General features: G+C 40.0%; 1 protein-coding gene across 1 annotated transcript in view; it reads right to left on the minus strand.

Annotated features, from left to right (window-relative positions):
* Positions 1–15,772, minus strand: part of BMPR1A (bone morphogenetic protein receptor type 1A) — a 136,437-nt gene extending 120,665 nt beyond the window's left edge. The window contains exon 1 of the mRNA XM_045569039.1: positions 15,730–15,772. The gene's annotated coding sequence lies outside the window, so the exon portion shown is untranslated. The remainder of the gene's footprint in view (positions 1–15,729) is intronic.
* Between the last annotated feature and the right edge of the window lie 3,819 nt (positions 15,773–19,591).

Below are 19,591 nucleotides of genomic sequence, written 5' to 3' on the forward strand. Positions count from 1 at the left end.
AGATGATCATACTCTCTTCCCCCTTTATTAATTTACTGTAAAATGACACTAATATATTTCCTAAGGTCAAATTATCCTTGAATCCCTGGGCTAGCTTTATCCTGTAGTTTTAATACACTGTTTGATTCTATTTGCTAGTATTTTACTTTGAATTTTACAAGTAGGTAGTAAGTGTGAACAGCCTATGGTTTTCTTTTTCTGTGCTATCTTTGTCTGATTTTGCTATTAAGAGCAGGGCTATGGCTAGCTTCAAAGAGCATCTTCTCTTTTGCATTTTTTTCCTTTTCGTGGAAAACCTATGTAAGAACAATCCATTCTTTTTAAAGTCTTAAAAAACATCTGGTCCTCGAAAGGAGTGTATCTTTGACAATTTTTTCATAAGCTACTGGGTTATCAAGCTTTTCCATTTCTTCTGACAATTTCAGGCTTGGTCCAAGACCATCCTTGAATACTGACAGAGGAAAGCAATGACAGATTTACAACAGTATCACACCCTTTAAGTTATCACTGAATATCCCTTGATGTGTAAATTTAATAAAATACTGATTCAGTGCTGAAGATATAAATAGGAAATCTAAATTTAATTAAAAAAGTGATCTGCTATTTTTAAAACAATTTTTATAATTCCTAGGAATTAGGAACAATTCATTTAAAGATGAATTAAATACACACTGTACAACAATGTACACATCATAATTAATGATACAAATATATGCTCAGTTTATTTAGGATATGTTTTTTCTTTCAAAGTTCCTTTTGCTATTTCTACAACAGAACCTATAAATAGAAAATGCACAGCTGCCCAGCAGATGTATAATTTCAGTGTTTAGATTCCATTCTTTCTAGCTTCATTCTGCTAGAGGTTTTGGATTTTCTATTTCCATCTGGTTTTTGACCTCCCTCAGTTTAGTTTCTACCTCCCCACATCCATTATTACAGAAAAGTATATCAAATCTGAAACATATGAACTTTTTTTTAAAGCTTAAAAGTTGCAAGATTAAAAAGGAAAGGAAGAATATACAGGGAAAAAAAGATGAGGCAACTGGAATAAGACAGCCAAATTTTCAAAACTTTCTATTTCTATTTGGATAACTCCTCCCCTTAATTTCAAGTTTTTTATATTTCAGGTTCAGACATTCAGGTATAATGCATGAATGGAACTTCAGCTTTACTCACCTTATTTGCACAAATTCTTAAGTTATGGTAGAAAAAATTAGATTTTTTAAAAAAACTTACCATGTATATCTGAAAACGTTTACAGATGCTATCTTTGAGTGGTATGAATATGGAGGATTTTTACTGTTTTCTCAGGGCTTTTTGTGTTTCAAATTTGTTCTGTTAGCATTACTTTTGTAATCAGGAGGGAAAAAAGGCTTTTGAAGAGAAACTTTCAAGAAAGGGGATTATTTTTAGATGTCTACATGCAGTAGCTAATTATGTTTAAACAATTTTTATAGTACAAAAGCAATTTTAATAATATACCAGATTAGTATTCAGGACCATTAACAGTAAAGATCAGGTTTCATTTCTCAGTCTATTTGACTCCAAAAACTACCCCACAGATGGGCTTATTCACTTTCATTTTCAATTGATGTTGCAGTATTTTTCATCTTTTTTTCTTCTTGTTCTCTCACAGGGTAGATTTTAAATGTATTCTAAGAAAAAATACAAATTACATAATTATGTTATAAACATCTACCCAATTTCAAATATTTTAATTATATTCATGGTGAAGCTGTGAAAAAAGGCTCATCTGTATGACCACATCAATTAAACATGTATCTATCTCAGATATGAGGAAAAACAAAGAACTAAATTTTTCTTCCTTTGAGACAGGGTCTCGCTCTGTTGCCCAGGCTAGAGTACAGTGGCGTCATTACAGCTCACTGTAACCTCAAACTCCAGAGCTTAAGTGATCCTCCTGCCCCAGCCTCCCGGGTAGCTGGGACTACAGGCATGCCACCATGCCTGGCTAATTTTTCTATTTTTTGTAGACACTGAGTCTCACTCTTGCTCAGGCTAAAGCACTAATTCAAAAAAAAAAAAAAAAAGGGAAGGGTTTTGGATAAATACGTTAAAAACAACTATATTCCATTGACCTTTTAAAATTGTTTAAGATGCAAAGAAAAAAAATCAGTCAAGTCAAAAAATATAAATCAAAAGGTTACCTATGGAAAATTTCTAACACATTTTATATATTCAAAAGAGTAGTAGAAGTTAACTAATTGGTGAAAGTCAATCCAATTTAACCCATCTTATATATTTATTTATATATACACATCTAGACTTGGAGTAGAAATGATGTTTTTACCAGATACCTCAGGTAACACCACAGCAAACATAGGCAAATTTATCTAATCTATGTGGAGAATCGGGGGCAGGAGGGCTGGGCATGGTGGCTCATGCCTGAATCCCAGCACTTTAGGAAGCTGAGATGGGAGGATCATCTGAGGCCAGAAGCTCAAGAACAGCCTAGGCAATAATATAGCAAGACCCTGTCTCTACACACAAACACACACACAAAAAAATAGCCAGGCATGGTGGCACACGTCAAGTCCCAGCTACTTCGGAGGCTGAGGCAATAGGATTGCTTGAGCCCAGGAATTTGAGGCTACAGTGAGCTATGATTGCAACACTGTACTCCAGCCCAGCCAGCAGAGCAAGACCTTGTCTCTAAAACAGTTAAATTTAATTAAATATAAAAACAGGGGAAAAACTAAAATGCTTGTTTATATAGTATTAATACACATCATCCTCATCTTAAAACTACTCTATTCCATTTGAGAACTGATATAATGCTGTGATTGAGAGGATGGACTTTAAAGTCAGAATGTCTAGGTTTGAATCCCAACTCTGCCACTAGCTATGTAACTCTTGACAAATCACTTAACTTCTGCAGCCTCAGTTTCCTCATGTAAAAGGGAACTGGTAACAGTACCTATATCATAGAATACTTATAAGGATTAAATGGATTCATGTATAGGATTCAAAATAGAGCCTAGTATTAATACATAGCAAGGAAATATGTCAGATACTACTTAATCCATCTCAATCTTGTATTTTACTGCCCTGCATTCCTTAAACTAAAACCCACTTGCTTTTATATGTGAATAATGGCTGAAAATTAACTTAAAATTGCATAACACTCAAAATCTCCTACACTAAGCAAAAATATAATATCAAACTAGTACTTCTTGAGTGCTTTTTATTTTAATGTTTCCAAGGTTTGATAAACTCCAATAACTCCATAAAAACTAAGGAATAGGCTGGGCATGGTGGCTCACGCCTGTAATCCTAGCACTCTGGGAGGCCGAGGTGGGTGGATCACTCGAGGTCAGGAGTTCGAGATCAGCCTGAGCAAGAGCGAGACCCCATCTCTACTAAAAATAGAAAGAAATGATCTAGCCAACTAAAAATATATATATAGAAAAAATTAGCCGGGCATGGTGGCGCATGCCTGTAGTTCCAGCTACTCGGGAGGCTGAGGCAGTAGGATCGCTTAAGCCCAGGAGTTTGAGGTTGCTGTGAGCTAGGCTGACGCCACGGCACTCACTCTAGCCCGGGCAACAAAGCGAGACTCTGTCTCAAAAAAAAAAAAAAAAACCAAGGAATAAGATATTTGAGTTAATGTTCCAATTAAAAGGGTATAACATGCAGTTTATAAATTTGAGATAGAAACAACATACTTAATGCTAAAACTATATTGAGCAGAATTAGAATACACTTGGAAATGGAAACACTGAGAAGATCAAATGGTCATCTATAACTATAGATGTTATATAGTGATGTGATAGCTCCACATAAAGAGAATGGGATTTGGTGTCCAAAGGACTTTAGTAAGAACATAAGGTGATAATCACACATAACCTTAATAAATAATCTGAAATCAGTGCAAACACAAGAAACAGTTTTATTTTTCTAGTCCCTATCACCAATTGTGGCTTGTCAAATCTCCCTTTTCTACCTCGTAAGGACATCTTGAAAAATCCCTGTAGCTTTCAGTTATTAAAAAAGTCCAGTCCAATTTACTGCAGTTTAAAACTTTAATCTGCAGTCTCATAATCATCTCCTTCCTCTCCAAATTCAGGCTTGGCCCAGGGTCCAAGACAGTGCACCCGGAGGAAGGGGTGTGGTCTGATCTAGGGGAAGGATGGAGGAGACTGGAATAGCTGTCTCAGCACTGGAACACTTGTGCAGGTATCTGTGGTTGCTGCCACTTCCTGGCTAATACTGACTATACTGTCTGCATCACAGGCAGCCAAATGATGGCTTTTCTTCTCAGGACAAGTACAGCTCTTTGGTGAATGAGGGGACTGGGGTCTCTTACTCCCACCTAAAGACTAGTTTCAGCTCAGCCTCTTCTACTTTTGCTCCCCTCTCCAGCAGAGCCAGCCCTAGCAAGAAGGCTAAAGCCTTGCTTCTGCATTACCCACCTAAACAGAAACCCACTACTATCCCTTCTATTCATAGATTTCTAATTTTCTTTATCCCTTGCTCAAATAGGCACAGATAAACCAGCCAGCTGCATAATGACTATCACCTAGGTAACCAAGACACCCCACTCCATTTTTGGCTAGTACTCTTAAGATACAACTCTGTCCAACTTATTTCTCTCTCATAAATATTCATCTTCACTAACATTTACTAAGCTACTATGTGGCAAGTACCATGTTAAATGCTTAACTGTATTCTTCCATTTAGTCCTCACAATAACCCTGTAAGAGAGGACTATTATTATCCCCATTTTACATATGAGCAAATAAAGCTTACAGAGATTAACTACTTTGGCTGACGGTCACAAACCTAGTAAGCAGAGTGTAATAAGGTACAGAATACAATAAATAGATAACTAAACATATAAATAAGCCAAGACTTAATTACCCTTTTTAGTTATTTGGTATCCAGATAAATGGAAAGTCACTGTAATCACATCAGGATTTCTTTACTCTTTTAAGAAATTAATACCTTCTTGGTGTAAAGATTTAACTTAACCTTAACTGAATGACTTTCTTTGTTGTCCTCCTCAATGATATGAACAGAGGAACTTGTTGCAAACCAATTATTCTTCTATGCAAATTGATAAAATGCTAAGAAAGAACAAGGAAGACTGAATAACTTTAGGAAGAGCAAGGCTTAGTCAACACAATTAAAGTTATTATGTCACTTCACTAATTAACAGCATTATTACTGTAGGAATACATGCACAGGAGTGGGAGGAGTGTTTCTAACAGTATATGCTACTCCATTTAACAAATTTTTAGTTTTGGAGAACAGATTTGGGAAAATGTAGTTTAAAGAAATTTGACTCATGCTCTTTATATTTAAAATACTTTTTATTTTTAGAGAGAGAAACTTCACTTTATTATCCTTTGCCCTAATAGACAGAAAAACATCTGGCCATTGTTGGGGGAATAAAAAAATTTTCCTCTACCCTCTTAGGTTCACTAACTGGGGCCTGAGAATTAAACTGACAAAAAACAAATTTGCAAGAGAAATGATAGATTTTGATTCACATATGTACAGAAGTCCACAGAAACACATGATGCAAGGGGGTCATTAGAATTTGGGGCTCATATACCATCTTAATAGGGAAACTAGAGAGGAAGAAAGGGAACTTAAACACTAAAAGCAAGGAACTTTGGGAAAGATAAATGGGCCCTTAGAAGACCAGACAAAGATAAGATACGCTAATTTGTAGCAATGTCTGCTTAGGTGTGGGACCAAATTCTCTCCTGTGATATGACTCAATTATCTCTGGTAGCAAAACTCCCAAGAAGGGGATTTATGACCATTTAAGTTTGCAACAATTGAAGTCGAAGGGAGGAGATTTATGACAATTGAGTTCTTTTGGGAGGCTCTGCTTCTTGGTAGACAAGAGAGTTCAGGAAAAAAGCCTGTTCTCACATGTTTTCAGCCCAAAATCATTTTTGTGTCCCAGTAGCACATTCTGGACCCCTCTGCTGTGAACAGATACAAATATCTGAACACTGACTTTGTACAAAGCAGGGCATTGGTACTGTTGGCAATACAAAGGAGCTTATAATAAACTGAGAGTATAAGACAACTTAATTTTTCTGTTTTTTAATACTTCTACAACATCAAAGGAATTCTATATTATAACATTCTTTCAACTGGCAGACTGGCAAATATTTACATAGACTGATATATGTTAGGAGGGGAGCACGTGCTCAAACACTGTTGGTTGACGCATGAATTGTTAAGAGGATTCTGCAGGGCAGTCTGACACTTTCTACCAAATATGCATGGCCTCTCTTACAGTAAATGCATTTCTAAGAATCCATCCCATAAAATAAAAACAGTCTCACATGATATATACAAACACCAGAACATTCCCTGTAATGTAAAAGAAAAAACTGGAAACAATCTAATTATTCATCAATAGAGGATTGGTAAGTAAAATTAAGGTATATCTACACAATGGAATAATCAACTACTAAAAACAATGAGAAAGTGGAAAAGTACTGACATAAAAAGAGTCCCCCTTATGCAGTGAAAATAGAAATTTAAATAAAAAGATGTATAGTATGACCCCCACTTGAGGAGGATGGGGAAAGAGAAAGAAATGAAGACAAATAGAAAATAAACTTATACTTATCTCCATATATGTAACGTCTACTAACAGAAAAAAGCACACGGTTCTATAGTAATATGCAAGCCATACTAGAGTTTCACCAAGCATATTAAAAACTCTGAGAAGGTTTATAGTAATAAATTTAATGTATTAATAGACGGTACAAGAAATACCAAAATACTATCTTCAAATAACCATGCAGGAGAAGAGATAACTTTAAGGTTTGGACCACTGAGGAAGGCTTCATAGAAGAGACAGGAATTTACACTATATTTTAAAGCATTCTGATGGGCAAAGAACCAGGGAAAGTCAAAGGCAGCACTGTCCAATATAATGTGTAATTTTAAATTTCCTAGTTGTCATATTAAAAAAGTAAAAAGAATCACATGAAATTAGTTTTAGTATATTTCTTTAATCCAATGTATCCAAAAAATTATCATTTTAATATGCAACCAATATTTTAAAAGCATGAGATATTTCATATTTTTTGTTCTACCTTCAAATCTAGTGTGTCATTTACATTTCATAGCACAACTCAATTCAGACTAGCCACATTTCATGTGTTCAAGTAGCCACATGTGGTAGTGGCTACTGTAGTAGACAGTATAGGTCTAAGGATTCTGGACTCAAACCCAGAACTGGACATTTAGGTGACTTAGGCTAATAAAAGACTAGTAGGAAATCAAAGAGGCAGAAAAGGCAGACGGGCCAGAGCAGAAGGCCAGTCTGAGATAATTTGGATTTTATATTGTAAGCAAATAAGAAACCAAAGAAAAATATTTAACAAATAGGGATGATGACTAAAGCACTATTTCAGGAAGATTAGCTGTTTTTCTTTACTAAGATACACATAAAAATTCAACATGTAATTTTTCCCCAACATTTTTATTACATGAAAGATTATTAAAATGGAGATATAAAAAATAATCTGTCATCCAGTAACTGTATTTTGTCAATTTGGTGTACATTTAACATACTTTCGGATAATTATTGTTCAAATATTTTTATTTCATGACATTTTTCAATGATGTTTTTGAAAAATACAGACATATTAAGAGCCAAAATTTAAGTCTTTACTTTTTTTTTTTTTTTTAAAGAGACGGTCTCACTCTCTTGCTCAGGCTGGAGTGCAGTGGCATGATCATAACTCACTGTAACCTCAAACTCCTGGGCTCAAACGATCCTCCTGCCTCAGCCTCCCGACTAGCTAGGACAACAGGTGCTCACCACCACGATCGGCTAATTTTTTTTTTTTTTTAAGACACAAGTTCTCACTATGTTAGGCAGGCTGGTCTCAAACTCTTGGCCTCAAGCAATCTTCCCACCTCAGCCTCCCAAAAGCCTTTAAATTTCCTATCAGGAGCTTCTTTTAGCTAGGAATCTAAAAAATCCTTAAATACAAATTTAAAACACACAAGACCTATACTACTGAAATATATCACAAAGAATTTTCATTGCTAACAAGAAAACTACCTGCAAATTTTAACATCCATAAAAGAGTATCACAACTATGCAAGTCGCCTACAGATTTAACCTAAAAATTGAGAATCTACACTCACATTTCAGATACTTTACCTAACAGCTAAAGAAAAAAAAAAAACTAATGCTCAAAAAAGGAGGTAAGAAAGCAGGGTATGCAAAAAGTACCACTGATCATAAACTATATTCCCTTCATTACGCGCAAGGCCTGCCAAGATTGGAAGAGTGACTTTTCAACCAAAAGTCAGAAAAACAGTGATGTCATTAGGACCTGCAATTTTGGCAACTAAATTCTCTGCATGGAATTCTCTCTCTGTCTTTAAGTAGAAAAATGTTCTTAAAGTTTACCAAGTCCCTTTTACTTTTTAAGATAAGAAAATAGAAATTCAGGTAGGTTCAGTGTGGCATCCAAGACTGCACAGCTACTCTCAAAAGTGGAGAAATTAAAGTAAAAAAGAAAAAAGAAAAAAGATTGCACAGCTACTTAGTGGTCGAACCAGTACTAGATATTATTTATAAAAAATGAGAAGCCAAAACTTACTCATTTTGCTACTTATTAATTTTTTATATTTCCCAAATTATCTACAATAGATATATTGTTTTTATAATTTTTTAAAAGCAGCAAAAACTGTTTGCTTTAAAAACTACTGAATACTTTAAGAAACATTCTCTTTCTCCTTTCTTGCCTAAGGTCTCACTCTGCAGGGCACTTTCTCCAGAAAGCCTTGCAAAGCACCTGCATCCTAGACAGGCCAGCTTCCCTTATCACTCACTCTTGGTGTAAGCTCCCGGGGCTTCCCTGTTACAGATCTTAGCATAACTACAATAGATAATTATTTATTATCTATCTTCTCTACCCAGGCCTTAAATTGGCATTTCTCAGGGCTCTGTTCTAGGCTCTTTGCTGTATATACCAGGAGTTCCTGATCTGATGTCCATCCTAGCAACGGGAATTATACACAAAATTGTTTTATTTGTATATTTTTCTTCAGATTTTAAAAAAAATTGACCTTAAGAAGGGTTAAGAATAAAAAAATACTGAAATAGTAGATTTATGTTGTTTACCTGCCCAGAGCCACCTTTTCTTTGGGGAAACCACACTTGCCCCTCCCACATGGTTCCACCGAGACCCGGTATTTAAACAGCTCCCTGACTGCTCCAGCAGGGCGGTAAACCAGGACTGGCCAATAATGGCACCCCATTCTCCATGCAGACCCAACGAGACTCTCCAGGAAACAGGATGCATGCACCTGGAAAAGAGGTTCCCTATTCCCCTCCTGATTCCACAGCAGTCAAGCCCACTTAAGCCTGGAGTTGCCAGCGGGTCTCCTCTGCCAGATGACTGCACCTGCTTGAAAATGAGGTCCAAAAAGTGGAGAACAGAGAAGACAGAACCCCAATTACATCATTTGAACACTTAGATCCACCCATGCCTATTTCTAGTCTCTTGAAAAACATAATGGGCGGGGGGCAGCTTTTTTCCCCTTTAAACTAATTTGAGTTGGGTTTGTCACTTGCAAGCAAAAGCTACTTGAGAGAGCCACCCAATTCCCACTGCTGGAATATAAAACCTGTACGGTAATCACTCCCAGATGTCTATCTCCAGCCCAAACCTTTGTCAAACTCCAGATCCATATGTACATTTGCCAAATGGAAATCTCTATTTGGTTGTTTCAGAGACACCTCAAACTCTGTAAGATCAAGATTACACTATTTTTTCCCACAAATTAGCTTTCCCTTCACATTTGTCATCTCAGTCAACACGCATCTATCTACCCTGCTTTCCAAGTTAGAAACCTGGGAGTTATTCTTGCCAAACCCATTCCTTCTCTCATCCTTAGCTAGTTACCACCTCCAGTCCATTCCAGGCCCTAATTATCCTCCACCATCTTATGTAGTATGAGCAAGGTCAGAAATGCCTCCCTATGAGTTTCAGTGTCTTCGGTCTTCCTCTCTTCAAACTGATCTTCCAATGAGTAACTAATATCCCCCTAAACTGCAAATCTGATTATTTTATCCCTATATCCGGCATAACTCACCCTCCTTTATAAGGCAACAGCCAATTAATTATACACAGCTAGAGAAACAGCTGAGCTCCACTGTTTCAGACATTAGTGGTATAACAAATCTATACCATGAGAAAACAAGGTTCACCAGAAACAAAATTATAAAAGGAAGAGTAACAAAGTCCATATCAGAGTAAATAAAAGATAATCGAAAATAGTTTCCTTATCTGTTTAATGTCTGTTCATTAGTTCTATATTTAATTGCCCATATGAACTTGGTTTAGGGATCCACTTAGCCCACCCTGAAATGCATGCCACCGATCTGTTCTCCTTACACCCTTAACTAGTGCTTTCTTCAAAAACCAGTACAGGGGATCTCTAGGCACATCATTTCATCTTTATTTTTTTAAGAACTAATAGTCTTTAAAATATTGGCTGGAAAAACTCATGCACATGATTTAGTCAAATATCCAAACACATTTTTGGATCTACTTTTTAAAAAACTAAGTATAGCATAATTGTTAATGCTAATATAAACATTGGACCTTATCTTTAAACTGATCCATACAATTGGGCATCACAATTCTCCCACAATTCCCTTATTACATAGTCTGTGCCATTTTGTGAAAATTACCAGCTCTCAGAAAAGTTGTGAGTTCAGAAAATAAGCAAAAGAAATTAGGGGGAAAAATATAAAAAGTTGGGGATCAAAGTACTTCCCAACCAGACTGGCCTACCTAGTTGTGGGAGACCCCATTCAAAAATAAATATTTCTGGCCGGGCGCAGTGGCTCACGCCTGTAATCCTAGTACTCTGGGAGGCCAAGGTGGGCGGATTGTTTGAGCTCGGGAGTTCGAGACCAGCCTGAGCAAGAGTGAGACCCCGTCTGTACTAAAAATAGAAAAGAAATTATATGGACAGCTAAAAACATATATATATATAGAAAAAATTAGCCGGGCACGGTGGCCCATGCCTGTAGTCCCAGGTACTCGGGAGGCTGAGGCAGGAGGATTGCTCGAGCCCAGGAGTTTCAGGTTGCTGTGAGCTAGGCTGACGCCACGGCACTCACTCTAGCCCGGGCAACAGAGTGAGACTCTGTCTCAAAAAATAAATAAATAAATAAATAAATAAATAAAATATTTCTCTACCCTGCCTGAAACTTTTTCACTTAAAAAGAGGTTCAACAAGCATCCTCCTTTAAAAATAGCTTTTCATAGTAACAGTACAGCCACTCCCAGGAGTTGAAATTATTTCTTTTCAACATCCACACTAACGGAGTAAGTGTTTTGGCTAGGAAGAGAAATCCTATTCATCAATTCTAAGATGCATATATTTTTCATATTTTAGTATCTCTGAAAGTGGGGTGCACTCTACAATCAATGGTTTCTTGCAGATAAACGCATATTTTCTTTAGTGGTCTATAAAATTATGGTGCATCTTACACTGACATAATTCAATGCAATTCAACATTCAACATTTAATCTTATAAGTCTTAAAGATTTGGTTCAACTGGTCAATATGGACCCTGTGGTATTAAAAAGGCATTCTAAGAGCATAAAAACTAGCAACAGGTGGGAGAGGTAGAAGGTTAGCATGAGAAGAAGTCCATTTTCCTTCCTCTCCATGGCTCCCAAGATCCAAAACTGATCAGTACAGTTCTCTAGCCACTGCTAGGCCACACAGGAGTCTCTCCGCATTTATTTATTTTAATATACAACAAAGTCAGTTACAGACAACCTGCAATCTAGCAGTGAAGCTAATATTTGTTTAAAAGAAACTGCTCTAAAAGACCAAATGGCTCATGGAACTGCACATTTAATTTGTGCATAACATTGGGTATAAGCTATACTTCAATAAAGGTGATTTTTTAAGAAGACAAATAAGAAAATACTAGATAAGAAATTGTATGCCTTAAAAAAACAATGTAGGACTTTGGAAGAGATTCCGTTCAGAGGAAAAAAATGGGTAAGATTTACGAAAGAAGTAGAATTTAAAGAATGGGTAGGACTTGGACATATGACAATTTGACCATGTATGCAGTCCAAGTAGAGAAAACAGTATAAACAACAATCCAGGAGAAGGGGGAAAAAAGAATATGGGCAAGGAACTAAAATAGCGATAGGTAAGAATAAGGCAAATCTGAGGTAAATTATCATAGAAAGAACTTCATTTAATGGAAGACACTGGAAACCTCTGTGCAGAGAAGTGGTAAGAACTGGCTTCAAGATTAATTTGGGCAGAAATGCATACGATAAACCGGATAAAGGAGAAAGGGAGAAAGTAAAGGTAAGAAGGTCTTAACATTAGTCCAGGTGGGAGGAGAACCTGATTTAGAGTTAGCAAAAAAAAAAAAATTTTTTTAAAGTACACACACACACACACACACACACACACGCATGCAAACACGGGGGTAGGGGGAGAGAAAACTATATGAAAGCCAAATAACACTAGATTTGAAAACTCAATAAATAAATTTCTGGAAAACATATGAAACACTAAAATTCACACAGGAAGTAGAAAACCTATACAACCAACAGCTATTAAACAAACTGAAATGGTATTCAAAGTCCCCTCCAGAAAAAAGATCTGGGCCTCAATGGTCTTTCACGTGAGATCTGCCAAACTTTCAAGGAACAGATAAGCCCAGTCTAAACTGCTTCTGAAAAGAGAAAAAGGAAAGGTGCCCAGCTCATTTTATGATTTTATTGCTACCTTGATACCAACATGCATTAGGAATTGTAGCAGAGTCAGCAGGAATAGAAAGCAGAAGAGTTATAATATCATGAAACCAGAATCACAGATGTTGGCTACCACAAGATATGACAAAAAGGGAAAACACTTTGGTGTTTGGTGTGTCATTAACAGAGACAGGGAACACCAGAGAAGCAAGTTTGAAAAGAAAAAGAGTTCAGTCTGAACCAGAGCAAGCAGGTACAGATAATGCATAAAGCAACTGAAAAAACAGGATTCAAGTGCAGAAAAGAAAGAATAAAGAATTGGGAATTATTCAGATACAAAAGTCTGAACAATAATGTCAAGGGACTAGAGACATACAGGAAAGTTATCTGAAAAGTGAAACTTGGAGAACACCTATATTACAGGAAAGAGCAAAAAGAGAAGGCAAAAATGAGCAAAGAAGAACAAATTCAGTATGTTACATAAGCCCCCTTTTTCATCTAGTTAATTGTAGTCATCCTTGACAATTGCCCTGGGTTCCAAGGTAATATTTTAAAGGAATCCTCAGATTCTCTCACCACCAGCAGCACCAGGTCAAGTCACCATTTTAAGCTCTTATAATACTCTGCACTTTAATCAAAATCAAAATTATATTTAATAATAAAATTCATTCTTCAATATACGTCTCCCCCACTAGACTTTAAACTCCATGAGGGTAAAGACTGTATCTGTTACTGTTTCCTGAGCATTAGAATACAGCAAGTATTTGCTGAATGAAATGTACAGACGAATGGAAGCCAAGAAAAGGAGAATGTTAAATGTTACAGAAAAAGCTCAAGGACAGGACTTAGAAAAGGTGCTTGAATTTGTGAAGGAAAAATCCAGATAACAAGGGGTTAAGAACGGACAGTCACCAAGAAAAGGCAGGAAAAGTAGACTACTCTTGGTAAACTCTAGAAATAGGATTATGGATTCATTATGAATGAATGAATTCTACCTTTATTTCAATTTTGCTCTATTTTGCAATTTTTCTTTAATGACTATGTATTACTTTTGTAATGAAAAAACGTTCTAAAATGTTAACATGATTTGAAAAGCAGCAACAAGACAGCTTGAGGGAGTAGCAGACTTAGAGAAAGATTTTTGTAAATGGAAGGAATCTCAAGTACATTTGAACTTTTAAGATCCCAAAGAGGACAGAGAGGATAACTCATGCTCTGTTAAATAGGAAAATTAGAGAAAAATGAAACAAGGTGTTACCTACTAAGAAGGACAAAATAATATTCTTCCTCTGAGCTGGAAGTAAAGCAGAGGATAGAAGGAATCTAGGGAAAGAGCTCCCACCCGCTGCCTCAATCTTTTCTGTAGAGGGCAGGAGAAGTGAAGAAAGCAGAAAAGGTTTGAAATGGGGTCCAAGGAGAAGGTGAAGGGAGAAAAAGTAAAACAGGAGCAGAGTACTGGTTCTATTAAAAATACATTCTAAATTTCAATAGACCTTTCATAAACTCAACCATTCCTAGATCAGAGAATTGCCCACATTTTAGCTTCAAATTTAAAAATCTAAGTAATTCTGGTCTACAGTCTTTATTTCAACAATCGAAAACAATAGGAAGCATTAAGTTACATTCTACTTTAATTCAAAGTTTGACTCCTCTTACAAGTAAATACAATAAAAGAGTTGTTTTCAACTCAAGCAACAAAATAGCGATCATTTTAAGTGTGAGTAACTAAAAATGTTCCTAAACGTAAAAGTGTTTGCAGAAAAAGCATGCTTTAAAACAAAACAAAATCTCGTAAGCCTGAATACGATGTTTCTGGGTTCAAACCCCAACTCACTTAAACAAGCTATTTAACATCTTTGCAACTCGGTTTCCTGGTCTAAAAAAAAAGAAATGAGGAATACAATAAAACAGGATTGTTATAAGGATTAAATGACGTAACACTGGTGCCAAGTTCACATTATATACTCAGAACAGCTTGTTAACCGTTTAAGAGAGAAAACCTGCAGCACTTTGATCAAATTAAAACATCCGAGAGTATGAAAGAATACAAGTCACAAAACGCCAGACCCTACCACACAGCATATTATTTTTCTTCCCTGACGCAAGCTCATTTTTTTTTCTTGCCAAACCTTTCCACTAGGAGTCTGGAAAGAGAGAGAAAAAAAAAAGAGTCCATGCGATCCAGCAGAAAGTTTCCGAAGCTCAAGTGCAGAATCTCAACACAGACATGGCAGCGGAGGCCGCGCAGGAAAACAGGTGAAACGACAGCAGACCTGGCGGAAACGCGGCACCTTCCGCGGGCCGGTGCTGGGGCTGCCAGCCACTCCTCCGGCGCGCCCCCCGCAAAACTGACTTCGCTGCTTTCTGCTTTCTCGCCAAAGCGCACAGAGACAAATCACGAATATCAACCTCGCGGCGCCCGGGGCGGGGAGGTGAGCGCTTTTCCCATGTAAGGTTCCAGAGGCGTCCCTGGCGCGGCTCTCGCCCACACCGCCAAGCCCGGACTGGGCCTGCAACCCGGGCTGGGGAACAAAAGAGGGGCCCGGCGGCGGGTCTCCAGCGGGGCCGCGGCCCGGCCAGTCTAGGTGGGACCCCGCGGGGTGACCGGGCCCGGACGCCCCTCGCTCGGGCCTCGGCGCCCGGCGCCCTCCGAAACTTCGCCCGCGCCCGCGCCGGCCTCCCCGCCGCGACTGGCCTCTGCGGCCCGCACACGCACTTCCCGGCCGCCAACTCACCCGGACCCCGGGGAACTCATCCTCCAGCCCTCGGCGCGGGGCGGGGGCGCGGCGAGCCGCCGGGGCGAGGCGGCGGCCTGGCTCGGCCTCGGCCCTCGGCGTGCGCGGCCCAGGCCCGGTCGCCCCTCGCGCGGCCGAGCGATCCTCGTCTCGCGCGGACGTACGCGCCGGAGCCCGAGCCTTCCTGCCCGCCCTCCTCCCTTCTCCTTCCTCCCTCCCTCCTCCCTTCTCCCTCCTACTTCGCCGAGCCGGGCAGGCGGATTCCAATCTCGGCAGCCGCCGCCGCCGCCGACACTCGCGCGGGAGGAGGGGGCGGCGCGGGCGCGGGACCTGGGGGAGGGGCGGGCCTCCGCGGGCCTCGGCGCGGCGCGCGCGCACCCGACCCCAGGCGCCGGCCCCGCCCGCCCGCGACACGAGTGCAGCCGAGCGCGCGGCGAAAGCGCCCGAAGGGTCCTTGGAGCCCGGCGCCCCGATGCCGGGGAGGAGGACCCGCCGCCGGCAAGGGGGCGCCGGGCTGCTGTTGGGTCGGGGGGGGGGGGGGACGGCTTCTCCGCGCGGGCTGCTCCCTCCCCTCCCGCCAGCCCCACTGCCGCCGTGGCGGGGTCGCGAGCGCTCAGACGGAAGCGGCCGAGGACAACGCGGACACGGCCGCCGCCTCCCCGGGCCCCCGTTCGCGCGGACCCCTTCTCCGACCCACACTCGCCGCACGGGAGCGGCAGTCAGCCGAACTGTACAATCAGCCAGATCGCTCAGAAGGCACCAAGCTACCAAGGTGGGAGATTGCCAAGTCGTGGTAGCAGTCGGTGCGACAAAGAAAAGAAAAATGTAGTCACATTGCATTCCTTATTCACCCGCCCCCTCGCCCGCGCTCCCCGGCCTCTCTTCCCGGGCTCTCTGCCACCGCGCCGACACGGCGACGGAGGGGAGGAGAGCCGCGCGCGGGAGCTGCGGGGACATCGATCCGGGGCCCCGGCCCTGCCCGCTCGCGCCCCTGTGATCTGCGAGCCCGTGAATTCCAGAGGCATAAGATAAGCCGCGGCCCGAGCCCGCCTGAACTGAAGTCAGCGGACTATAAATATTCCTCACATCTCTACCTTTGGCTCACTCTAGTGACCTCGTATACCCTCCGGAGGCTCGTTCCCTCCGTTCGGAAAATGCAAATAATTTTCACTATCTCTTTTCTTACATTTCTCCTCATTTGTGGAAAACTCTGTTAAAAATATTCAGTGACCTGTAGGTGAAGAAAGAGGCGATAGGCTCCATTTAACCAAACGTGTCTTTGGTAAGTAGTTCAACAAATGCATTGAGTTCAATTAAGTCACTTTGCAAAAGATAGTATTTTTTAAAAATCCCTTTTTTAAAAAAATCACTTTTAAAACTGGGTAAAAGGAGAAGGAAAAGAATGTGCCAGGCACTGATACCTGGATTTTCACACATTTCTTGCCCGAAGAGATGTTTAGATTCCAGAGTATTCCATAGTCTAATGTAAATGTTTAAATTCCCGTGTATTTTTGTTTAGATTTTTTTGTCCCTCTCTTATCCTGACCTTGTTATCCCCCTTTGCCCTTAATGCTTCAGATGCCCTCCATAATTCCAAATTATTTTTCATTTCTATTTTCCTCTCTAATCTTTTTTCTGAGCTCGCTCTTTAGCTGTCTCCAGTTTGAGAGTCATGGGTTGTGGTATCTTGCTATGCAGGAAGAATATGATACTTGAGATTCCTTGCATCAGCGAAAATTGGTCACTTTTCTCTCTCAGGTTTCCTACACACTATTCTCCTTTAATTTTAAAGGAAAGGGTGTACCTTTTGCTCAAGGAGATTCAGATTGATTGGGCAAAGAGCTCCTTGATGTACGCTGAGCAATGTGTCATGGCAGAGAAAACCACAGCAAGTGTATTGTGCCCTCTAAGGCCTACGTTGATTTTTAGACACGTGAATCAGTCTATAAAATAGCCAACAATCTCAGGTTGGAACTTTAGTACAAGTTTCTGAGATGTACAAATCAGTGTTTCCTGTGTTGTGTAGTGCCACTATAGAAATGAGAGCAAAATTGTGTCAAATTTTAAGTTGTGGTATCTTTGCTTCCCTAGAGAATAATTTCCTTTTCAGATCCTTGGGAATTGTACTAGATATCCTTTTGCTTTCTGTAGATAAGGCCCACCTAGTGCCCAGGCTTAAACCCTCAGCAACCTACCTACCGACAACTAGCGGGGCATGGTGTTCTCTCTGGTTGCTCGCATGTTTGTGCATGCAAGCCTGTTTCTCCGGTTTGCCTTGCCCACTGAATGAACAGAGCAGCCAGGAAGCTCAAGGAGACATCTGGACACGTATGATCTAGCCCCTAAACTCAAAGGCAACACCTCAAGGTCCAAATTTAACATTATCTAATGTGGTTTTTTTTTTTTGAGTAGGTTAATAGAATAGGCTGGAAATGGGCCTTTTCCTTTGCACTGTTAATTTGAAGTATAGGTCCCAAGAATGGTAGCTGTTACATGCCTAAATCAGTATTAGTTTGGAATGGAAATGACTCTTCCTCCGCTCCACAAGGACACCTTCCCTGAATACCTACCTTAAATGAACATCCCATCACAGCCAATTTCATGTTCTTTATACCACTTTTTACTCTCTGAAATTATCTTGTTCATTTAGTTATTTGTTTATGATCTGAGTCCGTCTGCCCCACCAGAATGTAAACTCCATGACAGCAAAGACTGTCAATCTGTTCTCAACTCTCTCCTCAGAGCCTGGTGCCTGGCATGTGGTAAGTACTCAGTATTTGTTGAATAAGTGAGATAGATAAACATAGAATTCCTGTAAGCATTTCTGAACTTTATCACCAAGACCCTTCCAGTGTTAGAGTGTGGCGTGGCTGGCTATGTGGGAAAGCATGAGGGTTGATGGGGGAAGCCATGGATTACATCATCTTCAGTGAAATGGGGACTTCTGCCTTAAGGGATCCTAGTTGAATAGATTAATCCAAGTTAATCCATCCAAAGTCATTTTCCTGTTGTAAAGATTTTATGAGGCAAAAGGCAGCACTAAGTCTGTGTGAGTCTGGAGATGAGTTAGAGCCCAGTGAAGAGGGACTAGAGAAGGAATGGCATTGGTAGGGGAACACTTCAGGTTGGTTTCAAACGCAATATTAAATAGACAGGTGTTATGCAGAGTAGAGGAAACAGCTTCATTTTTCAGCATGGACGCTACTATATCATTTTATTGGTTAATAGTACCACTCCATCATGATTTAGAAGGACCAAGCCAAAACAGAAATTGTGTTTAAGAAAAAGATGAATGTATATAATTCAATGTACAAAATAAAGTTTAAAAGCATGACTTTGTTCATGTCTTTACAATGGTACAGTATTTTACTTCCCCTTCTATGTTTACTAAACAACTTATTCCTTACTCCTTTTTTTTTTTTTTTTTTTTTTTTGAGACAGGTCTCTCTCTTTTGCCTGGGCTAGAGTGCACTGGTGTCATCATAGCTCACTGCAACCTCAAACCCCTGGGCTCAAGTGATCCTCCTGCCTCAGCCTCCCAATTAGCTGAACCTACAGGCATGCACCACCATACCTAGCTATTTTTTTATTGTTTTTTTGTAGACACAGGGTCTTGCTATTGTTCAGGCTGATCTCCAACTCCTGGCCTCAAGTGATCATCCTGCCTCGACCTCCCATAGTGCTAGGATTACAGGTGTGAGCCACCAATGCCCAGCCCTTACTCCATTTTAATTTCTCTTTGCTTCAAAGCACTGTTTACTATGATTGAAAGACAGTTGGCTGAGAATATTGCAGCAAAGTAGCCATCATTTGGTCCTACCTAGTCCATGGCCTCTGCATTCCTCCTTCCCCTACCATTTATATACCCTTTCCCATAGAACCCAATCTTTCCTAGGCTCTGAGGGAGGAAGAATTTTCAAAGCTTCAGTCCAGAGCCCAAAACTCAGCCTCTGCTGCTTATATGGAGAGCCCTGACCCTGGCTCCTTTCTAGGAACTGACACACAGCCCTTGTGTTTGAAACTCTGGCCTGTGAACCTACTTGGAACTCAAATTTCTTTGCTTGTTGTCTGGGCTCAGCCCCAGCCCTACAGCCCAGACTC

The sequence above is a fragment of the Lemur catta genome, chromosome 14 (genome assembly GCF_020740605.2).
Source record: "Lemur catta isolate mLemCat1 chromosome 14, mLemCat1.pri, whole genome shotgun sequence".
Classification (NCBI taxonomy): Eukaryota; Metazoa; Chordata; class Mammalia; order Primates; family Lemuridae; genus Lemur; species Lemur catta.